This window comes from Schistocerca nitens, chromosome 1 (genome assembly GCF_023898315.1).
Source record: "Schistocerca nitens isolate TAMUIC-IGC-003100 chromosome 1, iqSchNite1.1, whole genome shotgun sequence".
NCBI classification, from domain to species: Eukaryota; Metazoa; Arthropoda; class Insecta; order Orthoptera; family Acrididae; genus Schistocerca; species Schistocerca nitens.
In genome coordinates this window covers 595,177,850-595,197,394 of record NC_064614.1, presented here as the reverse complement: position 1 = coordinate 595,197,394, position 19,545 = coordinate 595,177,850, and the positions used below count along the sequence as shown (strand labels likewise).

Sequence of the window (19,545 nt, the reverse complement as noted above, 5' to 3'; positions counted from 1 at the left end):
CCCAAATCGCTTGAGAAGTTCCTCTTTTATTGCACCAAGAACGGCAACATACTGAAATTTATTATAATGGCGTTCAATATTAAACTTCCGCTGACCAGCCAGAATACTGTCACATATTATACATTTCTAATTTTCACGTTTTTGCACAGAGAAAAAAATGATTCTCCCATTCCTTTTTAAAAGATAGCAAATCTCCAATTCTCCGTTTCCTTGATTCACTCTGCATTTTCCGATTATTGAAATACAGCTTTCACTACGTAGTGGTCGCTTCGCTTCAACGTCCGCATCTTAGCCTGGTCCCTGTCGACGATTGCACGCGAGCAGCACACGTGCAGCGCTGTGTGCTCATGAGCCGCGTGCAACGTTTGCCCGCCCCTGGTTTAGGCAGACAACAACAACGGCGCCAGTCATAGATAAAACTTGGGCGTCTGTTTGTAGCAAGGACCGAGTCAGGCAATCCACATTGCTGGCAAACTAGGTAATTAATTATTAAAGTGCTTGGCAGGTGTTGCAATACAAAGCAACGAACACTCAGAACAGAAACTAATCTGAGAGCGCAGACACGAAATGAGCGGTTTCCACGGATTGTAGAGACGAAACACCTAGTATCGGTTGAGGATGATGTCCGCATATTTTATTCCCACGGCCCCTTGGCCGCTGAATGCCTATAGAATGAGGGTGTCGCCAGTATCTTGCTGTCATTTGCATGTAGTTGGGCACGAATTTAGCCCTGGCGACGTTAGTTTTATTTGACTGAAACTGTGCGTGATAGACCGTAGGGAAAAAGAAAGAAGCAGCCTTGAAATGGTGACTATTTGGATCATCGCATCTGATACATCTTCAGAGTTATGTAGCTTCTGCACCCTTCTCTTGAAAACCATATTCTATAATTCATTATATACTTACTCTCCTTATGGTTAATTTTACTTTACTCGGATGTTAATGACGGTAATGTGTAAGCGGGTAGCCTTTAACAGCCATCACCACCCTTTGCATCTAACAGCTAAAACTGACACGAGCGAAACTAAGCAATGGTAGAAGGAAAAACATTCCAGTAAACTTAAGTATGAAAAGTTGTGGTAGTAGTTGCTAATGTATTCGAACTGTGAACGTTCCCACGTAATTGGGCTCATAATTCAGTCATGGCCTTCTTTAAGAAGAAATGCATGTTAAAATTTACCTTACACTCTTTCCCGTTAGAGGAGGCGTTCCACGTGTTGCCCTCATTTGCACTCGTCTCTCCAGGAAGTTACGAAATCTTGCGAACGCCCCCACATTGTCTCGTGAATCTTGACAAGACTCTACAGTTCGCTTCTCGAGCTCTTGGACTGTATCACGGGAGTAACCCCAGATAGCAAAATCCAGAAGATCTTGTAGGCCGCGGTATAGGCGCGGCTCGACCTATCGACCTTGCAACATATTGGCGCGGTAGATGTCTTAAAATCAGCAGCAAAATGTGTCTGTACCACATCACTCATCTGCCACATTTCCTCGTTATCGGACGTGAGCAGAATTAGGGGCCAAGTATTCGAAAATTTTACGATAGTGAGCCAGTAAATAAGACGCAAATGCCAGAATACCGCATATCGCTTTAAATTTCGCACCTATACGCGTCTGGAAGGGGGCAGCAAAATTCACTTGGAAGGCATCTAATACACAGTATTCCACGGCCAATGATTAATGAGGTGCAGTCAGACAAAGATGGTAGGTATGTTACGAGTGTGTACCCGTCTAAAACAACGCGATTTTCGGGAGCAACCTTGTCGAACGATGGGATAAGTGTTTGGGGCCGCGCGGGATTTGCCGAGTGGTCTGAGGCGCTGCGGTCATGGACTGTGCGGCTGGTCCCGGCGGAGGTTCGAGTGCTCCCTCGGGCATGGGTGTGTGTGTGTGTGTGTGTTTGTCCTTAGGTTAATTTAGGTTAAGTAGTGTGTGTAAGCTTAGGGACTGATGAACTTAGCAGTTAAGTCCCATAAGATTTCACACACATTTGAACATTTTTTAAAGTGTTTGGGTTACGAGAGGAGAATGTTTAAAAGGAAAATAAGTTTCAGGCTGGCACACGTGGCACTGATATCTCTAGCCCACTTTGCGACCTATTTATTCTCACCCAGGTATATTGTGAATACGTTTGTACCAAATAGAACAATAGTAAATACTGAAGTCAGTGCCAGGTCATAAACACACGTGCATGCAGACCCATGTTTACCGGAATGTTTTTATCTCTAATACCGTATATTTCCTCTTCTGTTAGTTTTCGCAATAAATTACACTGAACAACAAATCTGAAGTGAAAGTGTGTAAATTGGATGATTTTGAGTTATGTTTATTTCAGTATAAAATGATGCAAAATCATCATTCAGTATAAAATGATGCAAAATCATCATTCATTATAAAATGATACAAAATCATCATCTTCGTATAAATAACTCACTAACTAAATATGCATTGATGTTCCAAGATTCAGCATAACAAATTTCAAGTGAATAATTACTTGAATTATGTCATGTATTACGCATTGATAAATTTCAGTGCCATTCTGGAAGTACAAAAGTAAAATATTAAGAAAAAATGAAGATAATATTACATGAATGAAAATAGTTTGAAAGTCTACTTTGTACCAGAACTATCTAAAGCACAAAAGAAAATATATAAATTAACTAGTCACAGATGTATATAAAGGATTACAAATGTTAAATGTCCACATGTACAGTACATACAGCTACATATTTTGTTCAGTAATAAATGCATAAGATGACCATTTTCGCTTAGCTTGACGTTTACACACTTACTCAGGAACATACCTTATGACAGTCCAGCAGTAACCTGCTAAAATAGTAGGGCTCCACTTTCCAGCATATCTCTTCTCAAATGTGCCAATATCTTGATGAAATCGCTCCCCATGTTCATCACTTACTGCACCACAATCTTTGGGGAAGAAGTCAAGATGACTATGTAAGAAATGCATTTTCATTGACATATTGCAACCCTGTTTTTCATAAGATGACAACGTGTTATCTACAATCTCCTTGTAATTTATTGCTCGTTTGTTCCCTAAGAAATGTAAACAGGCTGTCTTAAAACATACCCATGTATGCTTCTCATCACCTTGTATGATTCCATCAAAAGTATGGTCTCCAAAAAGCTCTCGAATCTGTGGGCCTACAAAGATGCCCTCCTCCACGTGGGCATCACTTAAGTAAGGGCCTATTTGCCTTAAGTACTTAAACTCGTCACCATCTTTGTTTATTCCCTTAACAAAGTTTTTCGTGAGACCCAACTTGATGTGCAAGGGCGGGAGCATAATCTTTTTAGGGTGTATTAGAGGTTAGCTCTTAATGTTCTTTATGTCTGGTTGAAGAGATTTTCTGGTGGGCCATTCATGTTTACTGTAATGAGATGCACGAGCTCGGCTATTGCATTCACAGAGCAAGCAGCAATATTTAGTATATCCTAACTGCATATCTAATAGCAGTGCAACCACTTCCAAGTCAACACAAATCTTCCATTGAGAGTCATTATACTTGATGGCTTCTAGTAAAATTTTCATGTTTTAGTATGACTCTTTCATATGCACACTATGCCCAACTGGAATAGAAGGAAGCTCATTACCAATATGTAAAAGCACTGCTTTTTAGCTCAACTTTGACGAATCAGTAAAGAGTCTCCACTCATCAGGGTTGTAATTAATTCTTGTAGCCTTCATTAGACGATTTATGTCTACACATGCCACCAGACTACTTGCATGTTAAAAAAATTAGTGAATTTTTGTTCTCTTCTGCGGTAGAATGAAACATTTACATTGATTTCCAGAAAATTTCGCTGCTGCAATCTTGATGCTAAAATCTCAGCCTTGGCTTTAGAGAGATGCAAACCTCTAATGAGATTACTTAACTCATTTTGAGACAGTTTTTGTGGATCATCAGTTGTTGATATATTTGGAAGAAACTCTGGATCTTGTGATGTACGTGGTTCAGGACATTTAGAACCCCATCAGAAGTTATCTCGTACTCTGTCCGTAGTTCAGGTATTAGCAATCCTTCCCCACGTAGGACTGGACGTATGGCACATGGAATGTTAGGATAGATCACTGCCCGCTTCTTCTTCTTCTTCTTCTTCTTCTTCTTCTTCTTAGATATCCCTTTCTTGATAGGAGGAACCATACAAAAGTAGCAGTCACTGACATGGTTAGTTGGCCCACGCCAGATCATGGGTACTGCAAAGGGCATTGAACGTCCTTTCCCATTCATACAATTCCTGAGGTTGGTGGCACAAGTGTTGCAGATCACATGTGGAGCCCAGAGTTTAACCTGATCACCTATTTTGCACCCAAAATAACAACTGTAAGCTTTTTTAATTAATGGAATTATTTGCTGTTTTTGTGAAGCAAATGTCACTTCTCCACACACATAGCAAAATGTGTCAGCACTGTTAACACAAACTCGTGGCATTTTTGTTCACTTCAATAGCAGTCAACTTGAACAACTGGTAATTAATCTGGAAACAAATGTGCAAAAATTATTTCGTACATTAATAATGTCACTGAAGTTGAAGAGGAGGGAGACAAAAAGATCTCTGAAATTGGTATCAAAAGTTTGTATCCAAAATACTGCACACAAGTAGGCTCAGAGACAATAATATAATCCATTGTTACTAGTTACTATGACTTAGATAAACCATTATAATATTTATTTTTAAACTTTACATAAAAATCCGTATATGATCATCTCACCGTAATAAAACAGTGTAAAATGAAAACTAGAGCTAATTTTGAATTGTCTTTGTGATATTCGCGGTCAGCAAATTAGAATTGACAGGAATTGACTATTTTCATTCGATTTACATTTTCACTGTTGCACGTATAAACGATCACATTCCCTGAGATGACACGGGACTCTTCCTGATACGGGTGCTGTCTTTAATACAACTGCCCAAAGAGTGTAAGTAGGCAGTGGGACAGGATCCTCGCAGCAGACGACAGCAGGGCCCACGGCGTGATGGACGGCCGCGGCGGCCGTCAGCCGTGACGGGTGGAAATTTGCCGGCCCATTATGGGGGAGGCGGCGGCGTGGCGAGTATTAAGAGAGACATCGATCCTCGCTAATTGGCCTGCGCCCGCATTACTCGCCAGCCGCGCCGCTCCCCCGTCTTCCGCAAGTTCACTTCTTAATTTGGCCGCTAATGGAAGCGGTCGCCACCAGCAACACCGCCAAACTTCGGTTTCGTAATCAACCACTGCACGTTGTAAACAGAGGCAAGCAAATACGCGTCACAACCACTGAATGAAAAAAAAATTAGTGACACATTAGGGGCAAGTAAGTTTACAAATAGCGGTCGAAACAAAGCAGTAACCTTATCAGCAGTGAATCAAACTGCACACTGTCTAAACAGAAGTTTCCGGGCATCCTTAAGTAACGTGGAATTGGCCACCATATATCATTAGAAGGGAACCTGCCAGTGAAAAAGGAGGCGGAGGTTACTGCGTTGTCAGTAGAGAAGCTGTAAGAGCAGAACGGGTCTGTCCAGAGAGCTGAGTGACTTCCAAGGAGGACTAGTCATTGCATGTCACCTGAGTAACAAATCCATCAGGGAAAATTCAGCCCCTCTATAACTGCCCAGCCTAACTGTTGGTGAAATGATTGTGAAAAAGGAACGCGGAGGAACTGCCACGGATAAATCAAGACCAGGCAGGCCTCGTGTACTAACGAACAGGCGCCATCGAGCATTGAAGAGGGTGCTTCTAAAAAGTCGCATGAAATCATCGGGAGGAATCACCCTTGAGTGCCAAAGTGCTATCAGCAGTCCAGCTAACAGGATGATTGTGTCCAGGGAGTTAGAACTAATGGTGTACAATGCTTTTCATAGCCACAAATCTCTTTTGCCAATCCTATGCGGCGCTTGAAGGGCCGTAAAGAGCGACGTGACGGAGCAGTGGACGACTGCATACAAGTGATTTTGTGTGATTAAACGTTCTGTACTCTACGGTAATCTGATGGTAGGGTTCGGTCTTGACGAACGGCTGGAGAACGTTACCTCCCATCATCTGTAGTACCAACAGTGAGGCACAGAGGAGATGATGATACGGTATGGGGGCGTTTTTCGAGGTTAGGGTGTGCTGCTCTTACTGGCCCAAAGAAAACTCTAAATGCAGAAGGGTATGAACGCACTATGTATTGTGACCAGTACACGAACTGTTCGGAGACGATCGTTGTTTGTATGATAGTAACAATACACCACATCACAAAGCAGCATCTTTAAGGCAATGAATTGTGGCCGATAACATGTGCCCAGGGCCCTGACCAGAAACCAGTGAGACACCTTTGGCATGGGTTAAAACGCAGAGTTCGCTATAGATCCCACCGTCCGACATCGGCTCATGGGGAAGAATGGTCTGCCATTCCTCCACAGACATTCAGACACCTCATTCAAAGTCCCCCTGTAACGTCTACGCTCGGGCGTACGTTAACTCTTTAAAGCCTGTACTATGGTAAGTTGACGGGCTTCACCTTATAAGAAAGGATTTTAGTAAATATGTTGACCGCGTGTACCTGAATGGAGGCAAAATCAGACTTCATCCACTCAGTAACAACAATGATACGTCAAGCAAGTCTAAAGTGCAACTACACGTTAGGACGGGCAAGAAACATACACAGCAGATGCTACCAGTTGTTAATAATACGGTCGCCAGCCTAATTAGGCATTAAGTGAGTTTTTTCCTTGTACAAGTGGATGTGCGTACAAGCATAACAACACGTAATAATACTGCATTATATGGAAAATTTTAGAACCAGAAAAATCTACTGAACCAATATTTTCCCTTCCTGTACTAATTTGGACAAGCTATAAATACACAACATTACACTATAATGGTTACTACAAACTGCGTTTTGTCTATTGATCCGACTGAAATCGGGCATAGGTTACCCTAGAAATAGCACTTTTGAAACACACATACAATGTCAATTTTAATAAGGGTAAAACACTGATAAATTTAGGTTTTATATTGACTTTAACTTTGCTGGTCAAATCAGTTCAGTATACTTCAGAATTTAAATGAATAGAAAAGAAAAGAGTGGAGGGGGGACCCTGAAACTGTTATGATCACTGTGTTGAAACTATTAATTATTGGAAGCATTAAGCACTCAAGATTTACAATATATGAGTTACTACTCTTTTTGTCTTATTACTTCCTCATTTAACTACCATTATTTCTGTCTCAAATTAATTAAGCTTCATTACTAAACCAATTCCAAAATTATCTTCCAACTTTGTCAGACCTTTGTTCTTTGTCTATATTTTCATTAACAATAAAGCTCCTTAAAATTCATTCTAGCATAAATAGGTCTGCAGGTAATCCTTATTAACATAAACTTTAAATCATTATTTCGGGACACTCGGATTGCACAACATGTGGAAAGGACCCTGTCTAGGTTAGTGATGAGGATAATTAATTGATAGGACAATTCTGGTAAAAGTTAAGTTGTTATTGAACAGTCAGGAACAAAATTAACACTGGTCCACACGAATACAATTCTAAAGATTCAACCTGTTCGTGTCGATGCGGCGGTTGGCGAACGGCGAGATGGCGAGGCGCACAGCACACATACAATCACAGATATGGCTCTTGATGTATTGGCACTTTGTTTCTTCTTGGCGTCGCAATCCTTTTCAATTTAGTGCCTATAGAATATAGCCATGCTGTATAGCCGTCGGAAACGGCACATCCGAGGCTCAATGAAATCACGTTTTCCAGGAGAGCCTCCTTGGTCCAGAACGTGTTTCTCAGACCGATGGCCAACTCCGACTATATTGCTGAGCCCGTTATGCCGTGCCGTGCCCGTGTGCATTTTCCCGCGCTCGCCTGCCATCCACCTTTTACCGCTCCCCTACGGTCAGGGTATTCACCAAAGGTTTTGCATTCCACATATCCTAATACATTGCCTACGTATGGACCAGGCGCACAATTACAATTTTAAACATGTTACAATAGATTCAACATGGGTTACACTTCAATTATGTTATAGCATTGCTTGAAATTTGACATAAATATTAATATTCACATCTAAAGTTGCTTACAATTTCTTTAACATAATGACACGAAAAGAAAAAGAAATGAAAGCAAAACATTACTTACACTAATTTATCGAAAATCAGAAGAAAAAATTATTATATGTACAGTAGTTGTTGTCACACCCCCAGCAGACTTTAAGCCGTCGTAAAGGCGAAAGGAGGCAACCCGCTGCGTTAATGTCCACCAATGTCCGGATACTTCTAGTCAGTTAATATATAGTCTCCCTGTAAACTGAAGAGCAAACAGTGCTGTGGTAGTTTGGTGGCCGTTTCCGGAACAACGCCTTACTTGTCGTACCGCCACTCTGTCAGTCATTTTCCCGTCTTACCCTGCAGTTCACCGTGCGGTCACTTACGTAGATCCTGATGATGTAGGTGTCTTGCGGTAGTTATGTTCGTGACATATTTCTGTATTCCGTATATCGATAACACTTGTAGTGAAAATAAGCACTCCATGGCGTGTCCGAGCACTGCACCGATGGAGCAATGGTTCGCTCACTGGATTCCCATTTGGTCATCCAGGTAGGTTTCGCGTGATTTTCCTAAATCGCTCCAGACAAACGCCACGGTGGTTCTTTTTAAAGGTCACAACCGATTTCTTTTCCCCTCCTTCAATAATCCGAGCCTGTGCGCAGTTTCTGATGACCTCGTTGTCGTTGGGACGTTAAACACCAATGTGCCTTCCGAGCTCCGCGTCATCACTGGTTTGAAAGACGCGCTGCGGATGGGTCAGAGTAACTTTGAGAAATAGCCTATGAATGCTTCTTGTGACGTAATTGTTTAGAAAGAGTTGGACTAGTCTCTTCGATCTTCATTTCGTAGATGAACTACACGAACATCAATTCTAACTGATCAGGTTCTCAGCTAAAGAGATTATGAGAGAGGGGAGTGTGTATGTCATGGAGTTTCGTTTGAAAGTCTAATGGAAACTGTTACATTAAGAACAGATAATAACTGCTTTTCACATTAAACATATTTTACAATAATTTCTCAGTGGAGGATCTACTTCCGAATATGTGTATTATAGATTCAGTTATTAAAAAAAGAGTATGTAGGAAAGCAAGTCTGAGGAAGACCTAACCGGGACAAGTGACAGGTTAGTGGAGATTACACTACGACTTTCAGGGATACTTAACCTGTTGAGGAAAAGAGCATTAGAAAGGGCGTAACAGTACTACAATATTCATAATAGTTGTAGAGGATGTTGGACGCAGTACCATCGTAAAGATTAAAAGATTTGCATACAGTTGCTAAACATACAGGACAGCATCGAACGAGTCCAGCGAGTGATGGGTTTAAAAGATTTACCGACCTTTACTCATAATTGTAAGCAAGTACAGGACTTCACATTTCAAAATGTGATGTAATTTCGAATTTATTGACGTAGTTAAACAATCAGGGCTAGCCTAAGAGATTATCCAGTTATGGAGTATAAAATATTCGTCTTTCTTCTTTAAAAAGGAAGTGTCACACTGTTGTCAACTTAAAAAAATTTGGCACTTGCCAGTGGCACTCGCACACTGAGTGTTCCGTATAAACTTAATTATGTGTGTAGACAGTTCATCCATCCCGAGAATGGATAGTCTCGACAATTTCTACCTGTTACCGATATCTATACTGGCAAGATATCGTTCCTGGAAATTCCAACACAGTATCAAAATCTCTGCAGTAGTTTCTGAGACTAATCCCGACATGTAAAAAGGAGCGAGTGAAAGACGTTAGTTTATATATATCCAGAGAGAAGATTAGTAAAATATTTTTTAAATTTTCTTACTAAAACGTGATTGCGTTCATTAACATTTTTCTATTATGGCTTACAGATGATAAATACAATGTATGTTTTAATGGCAAAAATATATCTTTTAGGTCGTGTAATTACAGTTAAACAAATTTTGGGGTTTTTCCCTTTACTTTTACTGTCAAACCGCCAAATTTCATGATTCTTATTCAACGAGATGTACCGGGAATGTATTGTTGAGTGAGTTTGTATCAAAATATGTGTCATAAATGGCCGTATCTTTTAACTGCATTCATTTATAACCTCCAGTTTTTTACATCGCTAAGTGACTGTAGACCTTAGTATGTGACACAAGCCGCGCGGGATTAGCCGAGCGGTCTCAGGCGCTGCAGTCATACACAGACAGTGCGGCTAGTCCCGGCGGAGGTTCGAGTACTCCCTCGCGCATGGGTTTGTGTGTTCGTCCTTAGGATAATTTAGGTTAAGTAGTGTGTAAGCTTAGGGACTGATGACCTTAGCAATTAAGTCCCATAAGATTTCACACACATTTGAACATTTTGATGTGACACAAATTCCAACTCGACCAGTCTACCCAATCCTGGGAAAAAGGGTTCTTAACAGTCGGACGGACGGACGGAGAGAGTGATGGACAGACGGACGGACAGCAAAGTGATCCTTAAAGGATTCCATTTTTACCTACCGAGGTACGGAACCCTAAAAATTGCTTCTCGAAACCGCCAAAAGCTGTTGTAATGTTTGTTTATCGACAACCAGTGTCGGTCGAACGACCATCTTTGCGTTAAAGATACCTTACATCTGGTTGAAAGAAGGTTCCTTGTCGTCAAGTACACACTTATTATTAGTTGCAGCATCTGTCACTCCTCCAGGAATCCATTATTTTATACATTTTCGTATTACTTCATCAAATGCACAAATTCAGTCATTGATACGTCTTTTGTGAGACGGTATGCGAATCACTGCAGTGGACGGATGTAAAGTGTCCGTGACTTAGCTTTATGATTTCTGGGCGCAAACTGCTTGTCCATAAATACTTACATATTACAGCTTCCATAATGAGGTTTTTTAAAATTACATTGACGCTATGCAGCACTGTTTACAGCAACTATTTAGTGTGTGAGCTGTTTACTGCCATCCATGTGCATAGAATGTAAATAAACTACTACATCAGAGCGAGGAATCTTTTTATTTAGGTACAAAGAATAGATATTCAAGAAATTAGGTGAACGTTGGCTCTATGTTTAACGTTCCCGAATTGCTGTTGCTGTTGTTGTTGTTGATTTCGGTCCGAAGACTGATTTGATGCACTTCTATACGCAACTCTGTCCTGTGCAAGGCTATTCATCTCTGAATAAATAACTGCAACTCACACTCTTCAGAATCTGCTGTTTATCGTTCATGTTTCACTTACATACCTGCGTACACTCCAGGCAAATACTTTTACAAAAGACTTATTAACACTTAAATCACTGTTCGATGTTAACAAATTTCTCTTCATCAGAAATGCTTTCCTTGTCATTGCCAGTCTACATTTCATATCCTCTGTACTTCGGCTATGAGCAGTTATTTTACTGCCCAAATAGCAAAAATCAACTGCTTTCAGAGTCTCGTTTCGTAATCTGATTCCTTCAGCATCCCCTTGATTTAATTATACTACATTCCATTATCTTTGTTTTGTTTTTGTTGATGCCCATCTTATATCCTTCAACATATTCACCCGGTAATTACAGCCCCATGAAGTGTTTGCATAGATCAAGGCAATAGGTCTCATTTTCTCAGTGTTTCTTAAACTAATTGGACTTGTTGAGCTGTTTTTGCAGAGATCAGGTACGTATCTGACTATATTTTTTATACTTAATTTCTATCTGACATACAAATATATGATTGGTGTTAGTATCTACTCTTCATTCAAACCTTGACGAAAATAAGAAAAAAATGTAGATGGCTCTAAACAAAGCGAGGTCACAATGCAGAGCCGTTTGTAAATTAATGTATCAACTGGCTGTAGAAAAAGGAACTCATAAGGATAACAGGGAATTGTGAAATTTTGGCAAAGTGCTGTCTTTCGTGTAGAAATCATTCAGCAAACACCTGGAATTCTGAAATTTGAAATTCGGAGCTAGTATGTTCCTAAAGTCAAATAAAGTAACTCTTCAGTAGCGGTCATCCCAAGAAATCAAATAGACCTAAAATGTTCTTCACGGTAAAATACACTCCTGGAAATGGAAAAAAGAACACATTGACACCGGTGTGTCAGACCCACCATACTTGCTCCGGACACTGCGAGAGGGCTGTACAAGCAATGATTACACGCACGGCACAGCGGACACACCAGGAACCGCGGTGTTGGCCGTCGAATGGCGCTAGCTGCGCAGCATTTGTGCACCGCCGCCGTCAGTGTCAGCCAGTTTGCCGTGGCATACGGAGCTCCATCGCAGTCTTTAACACTGGTAGCATGCCGCGACAGCGTGGACGTGAACCGTATGTGCAGTTGACGGACTTTGAGCGAGGGCGTATAGTGGGCATGCGGGAGGCCGGGTGGACGTACCGCCAAATTGATCAACACGTGGGTCGTGAGGTCTCCACAGTACATCGATGTTGTCGCCAGTGGTCGGCGGAAGGTGCACGTGCCCGTCGACCTGGGACCGGACCGCAGCGACGCACGGATGCACGCCAAGACCGTAGGATCCTACGCAGTGCCGTAGGGGACCGCACCGCCACTTCCCAGCAAATTAGGGACACTGTTGCTCATGGGGTATCGGCGAGGACCATTCGCAACCGTCTCCATGAAGCTGGGCTACGGTCCCGCACACCGTTAGGCCGTCTTCCGCTCACGCCCAAACATCGTGCAGCCCGCCTCCAGTGGTGTCGCGACAGGCGTGAATGGAGGGACGAATGGAGACGTGTCGTCTTCAGCGATGAGAGTCGCTTCTGCCTTGGTGCCAATGATGGTCGTATGCGTGTTTGGCGCCGTGCAGGTGAGCGCCACAATCAGGACTGCATACGACCGAGGCACACAGGGCCAACACCCGGCATCATGGTGTGGGGAGCGATCTCCTACACTGGCCGTACACCACTGGTGATCGTCGAGGGGACACTGAATAGCGCACGGTACATCCAAACCGTCATCGAACCCATCGTTCTACCATTCCTAGACCGGCAAGGGAACCTGCTGTTCCAACAGGACAATGCACGTCCACATGTATCCCGTGCCACCCAACGTGCTCTAGAAGGTGTAAGTCAACTACCCTGGCCAGCAAGATCTCCGGATCTGTCCCCCATTGAGCATGTTTGGGACTGGATGAAGCGTCGTCTCACGCGGTCTGCACGTCCGGCACGAACGCTGGTCCAACTGAGGCGCCAGGTGGAAATGGCATGGCAAGCCGTTCCACAGGACTACATCCAGCATCTCTACGATCGTCTCCATGGGAGAATAGCAGCCTGCATTGCTGCGAAAGGTGGATATACACTGTACTAGTGCCGACATTGTGCATGCTCTGTTGCCTGTGTCTATGTGCCTGTGGTTCTGTCAGTGTGATCATGTGATGTATCTGACCCCAGGAATGTGTCAATAAAGTTTCCCCTTCCTGGGACACTGAATTCACGGCGTTCTTATTTCAATTTCCAGGAGTGTACAAAAAACAAGGTACATTGAACCTAGAATAATATGCATTCAAATGTTTTATGAAAGGCAGTTACGTGATGCAGTGCCTTACAGCAGATAGTGTGACAGACAGAGAAAACGTCAGAAAAATTCAAGAATGTAGACTGCATAGTAATTAAGATTTTAATTAAACAATTTTTCTATTCAGGATTAGCGGCCTTACAAAGCAATCAAATATGGCTTCACGTACAATGCAGTCAAATATGGCTTCACGTTCTAGCCTTCCAATAGCTTAATACTAAGTAGTACACACCTGATCATGTCTTTTCGTCCGACAACAGTTTGTAAGATGAAGTTCGAGCTAAATGAAATAGTAGAGGATGATACGGGCAGAAATAGCGATCAGTGATTTAGACTCTTGAGATATTTATTCTTCCGTAAGATGCCTCTAAATCCATTAAAGGCTTATCGTCAGCGCATATACAGAGCATCATTTCGTGAACTAGGATTTATGTCGTCGACATAATTCTTGTGAAAACAAGTGTAGAGGATACGTGCAAATTGAATTTACTTTTGCTTGATGAATGTTATTACTACTTACGTCTCGTATATGTAAAAGTGATTAAATTTCTTTTTTTAGATAATTCTACGGTTCGTGTTTCTGTATCAACAATTGTGGGACCTGTAGTGCTCCATATGCTGTCCGTACAAGAATTGAACGTGGGCAAGATGTTACGCTATGGATAACAGTTGTTTTACAGTGAAAAAGCTCACCACGCAAATAAATCTTGTGGGAAATCATACTTATGTCAATTTAGGTTTGCTGTTTCATGAGGACGAATAAACGTCGACCTGACACTCTTGGCCGACTCGATAGCAAAGCCATCCTCGGACATAACGCTCACTCGCCCACTGTAATGGTCTGCCGTAGGGCGTACGCAGTGTGATTCCTTCGTTTCAGTTGAAAATTCTTTGACCAACGCCATCTAGACGAACTGGAATCTCACCTGCATGCGGTGTCTGCTGCGGACGTCATTACTCTGGGTACTAAGGGGCGGCCAATACCTGGATCTGCATGTGAATGTATACTCCGCCACGTTACGATGTGTTCCGTACGGCGCTTCGTGTAACACTGTCACTGCCTCCCTCCCTTTCCATTAAAATGGTTCAAATGGCTCTGAGCACTATGGGACTCAACTTCTTAGGTCATCAGTCCCCTAGAACTTAGAACTACTTAAACCTAACTAACCTAAGGACATCACACACATCCATACCCGAGGCAGGATTCGAACCTGCGACCGTAGCGGTCTCGCGGTTCCAGACTGTAGCGCCTAGAACCGCACGGCCACTCCGGCCGGCCCCTTTCCATTACCTGCTGCGATTGGCGCGCGGGAAGAACGCCTCGGTAAGCTTCGATATGAATACAAATCTCTGTAATTCTACCTTTCTGTTCCTTTCCACGAGATGTGCTTGGTGGTGGGGGTGGGGGTATGATGCCTGGATGTCCTTGAAACGTAAGCTCCCGCAGTTGTAACAGTGAACCACATCTTGATGCTCAAGTCCTCTCTTGCAGCATCTCACACGGGAGACACTTCCCTTCCTCAAGGGTCCGCAGCTCGTGGTCTAGTGGCTAGCGTTGCTGCTTCTGGATCACGGGGTCCCGGGTTCGATTTCCGGTCGGGTTGGGGATTTTCTCTGCCCGGAGACTGGGTGCTTGTGTTGCCCTCATGCGCAGTTGAGCGTCCCAAAAACCGATCATCATCAACTTCCTCAAGGAACCCCGAAACGAAACGCGCCGGTCCTCTTCGGATGATCTCAGTTTCTTGTATAACGCTGCCCAGTAAGAGTGCTTGAGTGAGGAATAACATTTAGTATCGATCGAAAATGCTTCTGTACGGTATCTTCTTCGTGGGTTAGCTACACTTCCCAAGAATTCTCCCTGTGTGCCGGAGTCTGGATCTGCCTTCTGGTAGATAGCGTTTATATGGTCGTTCCACTTTAAATAGCTCTGTGTGCGTATTACCTGATATTAAATGACGCACTGTCTTCAGTGAATATTGATTGATTTTTTTTTTTTTTTTTTTTTTTTTTTGAAATTTGTGGTAAGTTCCTATGGGACCAAACTGCTGAGGTCATCGGCCCCGAATATTGACTAATCTGCTCTGTACGTGATATTTATTTATACTGAATGTTAAGTGCCAATCCCCACACCAACATTGGTCATCTGTAGGTCTTCCAGAATTTCCTTACTGCTTTCTAGCGTAGTAAACACAGGCTATAAAATGCCTTTCGTAATAGCTGTGATCACTTTTTCAGTAGAAGAGATGTTTCCCACTTGGAACTTGCAGTGGAAGAAATTTGTTTCACAGTACGTAAGATGCAGTGCTTACAGCTCTGAAGGTATGCTTTGCAGAGCCCTTGTTTACTACGTAGACTTTCTTGCTTCGAATGATCGTTTCTGTCATATCCCTGAATTTTGACCGTTTCTCCCGAACTACACCATATACAACACTATTGTTTGAGAACAGCCTGAGGGAGTTTTCGACATTATCCTCTAAATTATGGGTAATGCCGTGTGTGAGTCGATAAAAGTGTGCACTCATTGTGTTACCAAATATTTTACCATTGCGCCAGCACTGTCGACAGGAGCATTTTCCTGCAGGGCGTAGCGGATGTGTGCCAAGGCTGGCCGCGGTGCTCGTTAGCAGGAGGTGCGCGGCGTGCCGGCCGTGACGTCACTCCGTCGGGTGGCGGCCATCAGTGGCTTGATGCCTGCCAGGCGGCTGCATGCGAGGCGTGGGCGTGGCCGCTGCCGCAGCGGCGGCTGCCCCGCGGAAGCCGGAAGCTCGCGTCACGCCGACGCCTATTTTCGGCCCGCATTAGTTAATACAACTGTAGTCGCCGCGGTCTCCTTTACTGTCTTTCTGAGCCATGTCTGCAGTTTCGGAGCAGTCTCTCTGCAAATTCTGAACACTCTTTCGGTTCTTCATTGTTGGGAGATAACTGGAACTAACAAACTTTAACTTGTTTGTTGACTGCGCCTCTTGTTGAAAGTACATTACACGATTATTGGCTGAGTGAACACTACTTTGCACACACGGAGTACCATTCCGTTATCGAGCTGATATGAGGTTGGATACATCCAGGTGCGAAGAAAAATTCTTTTGTTGCTACCGGCAGGAAAATTCCGTGACAGAAAAGAAAAGACAGCTCCGTTAATACATTGAGGTGACAAAAGTCAGAGCATACCTCCTAATATCCTGTTGTACCTTCTTTCGCCTGGCGCAGTGCAGCAAGTCAACGTGGTATAGACTCATCAAGTCGTTGAAAGTCCCATGCAGAAATGTTGAACCATGCTGTTCCTATGCCCTCCATAATTGACAAACTGTTACCGGTGCAGGATTTTATTCACGAACTGACCTCTTGATTTTGTCCCATAAATATTCGATGGAATTCATGTCTTGTTATCTGAGTGGATAGATCATTCACTCAAATTGTCCAGATTATCCTTCAAACCAGTCACGAACAACTGGGCACGATTACATGGCGCACTGTCATCCAAAAACATTAAATCGTTGTCAGGGAACATGAAGTCCATGAATGTACCTCACGTGAAAATAAAATTAATCAGCTGAATTCCTAAATAAAGCATGATCCAATCATTTACGTTTCCTGTGCCTCGACCCCCCCCCCCCCCCCAACTCTCTCTCTCTCTCTGTCTCTCTCTCTCTCTCTCTCTCTCTCTCTCTCTCTCCCCTTTTCTCTCTCTTTTTCACCGCGTTACAATCTCCATTGATTTACAAAACAGTGACACTCTTCTGTTGAAACATAATGTTATACTGAACTAGAAGTAACACACAAACTGAGACAACGATAATAAGAAACAGGATAATCGCTTTGTAAATCTTAACTGAGAGAAGAAGAAAGTACGTCGTCGAATTTACGAGGGAAAACTAGAAATGAAACAAAATTAAAACAAAAAGTAGAACATTTCCTACAGTAAGACACGATATCACACACGCTAGAAGACATTCAACATAGGTATAGCACTAAGCAAGACTTGGTTCTGAATATTATCGTGAAAAATTGATGTGTACGGTTGCACACATCTTCCACTCATTAACATCACGATATTCAGGAGCTGTATGATTGCAAGCGAGCCACGTGAAGAGACAAGACAGAAATAACGAAAGGAGCAGTGGTTTTCAGCTCCTTTACGTCGTTATCAGTTGTCTAATACATCGCGAACTGTCGATGCAGTCACTATCGACATATTCACACAGGCAGCATAGGACCCAAATCCAACATTAGTGTTGTGTTAGAGATACACTGCTTCACAAGAAAAGTGAAACTTGAAGAAGACTTGGTCGCATGTCATTGTAACTATTTACACATTCACACTATATACTGGTATGTAAATAATCAAAGCTGCAGTTGCCTGTGACATGCAGAAACGGCTACCATAATGCATTAGTGTTGTTCGGGTTTAGTATATTGGTACCAGGTCTGGAAGCACACATAATGGGGCGTGAACAGCGTCAGATATTAAGTTTTCATTCCGTAGGAAATTTCGACTCTGTAAGCGCAGAACAGGGAGTCAGTGATCATAAGGCCGTTGCAGCATCCCTGAATATGGAAGTAAATAGGAATATAAAAAAAGGGAGGAAGGTTTATCTGTTTAGCAAGAGTAATAGGAGGCAGATTTCAGACTACCTAACAGATCAAAACGAAAATTTCTGTTCCGACACTGACAGTGTTGAGTGTTTATGGAAAAAGTGCAAGGCAATCGTAAAATGCGTTAGACAGGTACGAGCCGAGTAAAGCTGTGAGGGACGGGAAAAACCCACCGTGGTTCAACAACAAAGTTAGGAAACTACTGCGAAAGCAAAGAGAGCTTCACTGCAAGTTTAAACGCAGCCAAAACCTCTCAGACAAACAGAAGCTAAACGATGTCAAAATTAGCGTAAGAAGGCTATGCGTGAAGCGTTCAGTGAATTCGAAAGTAAAACTCTATGTACCGACTTGACATAAAATCCTAGGAAGCTCTGGTCTTACGTTAAAGCAGTAAGTGGATCGAAACAACATGTCCAGACACACTGGGATGATGATGGCATTGAAACAGAGGATGACACACGAGAAGCTGAAATACTAAACACCTTTTTCCAAAGCTGTTTCACAGAGGAAGACCGCACTGCAATTCCCTCTCTAAATCGTCGCACGAACGAAAAAATGGCTGACATCGAAATAAGTGTCCAAGGAATAGAAAAGCAACTGAAATCACACAACAGAGGTAAGTCCACTGGACCTGACGGGATACCAATTCGATTCTACACAGAGTACGCGAAAGAACTTGCCCCCTTCTAACAGCCGTGTACCGCAAGTCTCTAGAGGAATGGAAGGATCCAAATGATTGGAAAAGAGCACAGGATGTCCCAGTTTTCAAGAAGGGTCGTCGAGCAGATGCGAAAAACTATAGGCCTGTATCTCTGTCATCGATCTGTTGTAGAATTGTAGAACATGTTTTTTTGCTCGCGTATCATGTCATTTCTGGAAACCCAGAATCTGCTCTGTAGCCGCCCGAAGTGGCCGTGCGGTTAAAGGCGCTGCAGTCTGGAACCGCAAGACCGCTACGGTCGCAGGTTCGAATCCTGCCTCGGGCAAGGATGTTTGTGATGTCCTTAGGTTAGTTAGGTTTAACTAGTTCTAAGTTCTAGGGGACTAATGACCTCAGCAGTTGAGTCCCATAGTGCTCAGAGCCATTTGAACCTTTTTTTCTGCTCTGTAGGAATCAATATGGATTCCGGAAACAGCGATCGTGTGAGACCCAACTCGCCTTATTTGTTCATGAGACCCAGAAAATATTAGATACAGGCTCCCAGGTAGATGCCATTTTCCTTGACTTCCGGAAGGCGTTCGATACAGTTCCGAACTGTCGCCTGATAAACAAAGTAAGAGCCTACGGAATATCAGACCAGCTGTATGGCTGGATTGAAGAGTTTTTAGCAAACAGAACACAGCATGTTGTGCTCAATGGAGAGACGTCTACAGACATTAAAGTAACCTCTGGCTTGCCACCGGGGAGTGTTATAGGACCATTGCTTTTCACAATATATAT

The 19,545-nt window shown here is 42.9% G+C and overlaps 1 protein-coding gene across 1 annotated transcript in view; it reads left to right on the top strand.

Annotated features, from left to right (window-relative positions):
• LOC126256181 (neuronal calcium sensor 2) overlaps positions 1 to 19,545 on the top strand; it is a 675,443-nt gene that overhangs the window by 195,382 nt on the left and 460,516 nt on the right. The gene's annotated exons all lie outside the window — the stretch shown is intronic.